The following is a 1,121-nucleotide window of genomic DNA, read 5'->3' as shown; positions in this document are numbered from 1 at the left end:
CCAAGAACTTGGCGTGACGCTGCTCAGGATCACATGAGCCCCCGGGTCATCCACATGGCCGAATACCCCAGCCCTGCCTCCTGTGTACCCACCACCCTCGACACACACTCCCCACCCCTCCCTTCCCCATTTGGACAGCTCCCCCACTATCCCACTGGGCTCCTCAAACTATGTAGCCCAGAAGTTGAAAGATTCTTTATTCCTAAACCCTGCCAGCCTCCACTTCCCCATCCTTCCTTCGGGGACCACCTAGAACATGCGTCCTCCCTGCTGATCACTCGGCCCCCCATCCAACGTGTCCCCTCACTCCTCTAAGATCTCCCAGCACCGTATGAGGCGAGGATGGGTGGGAGGTAGGACCCCCAGGCTTGGGATCGCTCTTTTGCCAGCTGGGTTTGCACGGAGGGGAGCATGTGGGCTGTCCTGGACCTAGAGGCCGTTCTCCTGCCCCCTGTGTCTACCAACCGAGCCTGGGGAGCCCCCCACCCCAAGAGCCAGCCCTGCTTTCCTGATGCACACACCACCTCCCTGCAGGGCCCAGTGAGGGTTGAGGACGTGAAAGGACAAAGGACAAAGCCAGAGCCTTTGGACACAGACAGGTGCCCCCCAGGCCCACCTTCTCCACCAGCCGCCCTCCCTTCTTGACAGAGCCTTTGCGGAGGGGCCCAGACTCGGTGCTGGTGGTGGTGGCGGTGGCACTTCGGCCTGCCCGCTTCTCCTCCTGCCGCTCGGCTTCACGGAGTTTGGCCTCAGCACTCAGGCTCTCCGTGTGGTAGACCTGATAGGTCTTCTTGGCCTGCAGGGAGGCCCGAGGCCAGGCAGGCCTGCTCAAGGCCGTGGCCACAGGCAGCCCGCCCCGTCCTCCTCCCAGCCCATCTGGGACTTGGGCCTTGAGCACTTGGCCCAAGCACTCAGCACCCGGGGCAGGGAGAAAGGGCCCGGCTTACGATCCCCGAAACCCAGGTCTCTCCCAGGCACCTGATCCTTCTCCCTGAGCCTGGCCCCGGGAGAGGTGAGGTGACGGCCTCCCTGTAATCGCAGGCTCTCACCATCTGAAGCTCTGACACCACCTCCAGGAGCTCCTCTTGCAGCTGTTGCTCCAGATCCTTACTCTGGGGAGG

At 62.9% G+C, this 1,121-nt stretch overlaps 1 long non-coding RNA gene across 1 annotated transcript; it reads right to left on the bottom strand.

The window, feature by feature from the left end:
• On the bottom strand, nucleotides 1-1,121 carry LOC104993786. The gene is made up of 3 exons (XR_825875.1): nucleotides 1,050-1,121; nucleotides 617-796; nucleotides 1-19 (listed from the first exon to the last, which is right to left on the bottom strand). It is a non-coding gene; the product is annotated as an uncharacterized LOC104993786 (long non-coding RNA).

Source organism: Bison bison, unplaced genomic scaffold (genome assembly GCF_000754665.1).
Source record: "Bison bison bison isolate TAMUID 2011002044 unplaced genomic scaffold, Bison_UMD1.0 scf7180017849442, whole genome shotgun sequence".
Lineage (NCBI taxonomy): Eukaryota > Metazoa > Chordata > Mammalia > Artiodactyla > Bovidae > Bison > Bison bison.
This window is presented reverse-complemented; position numbering and strand designations above follow the sequence as displayed.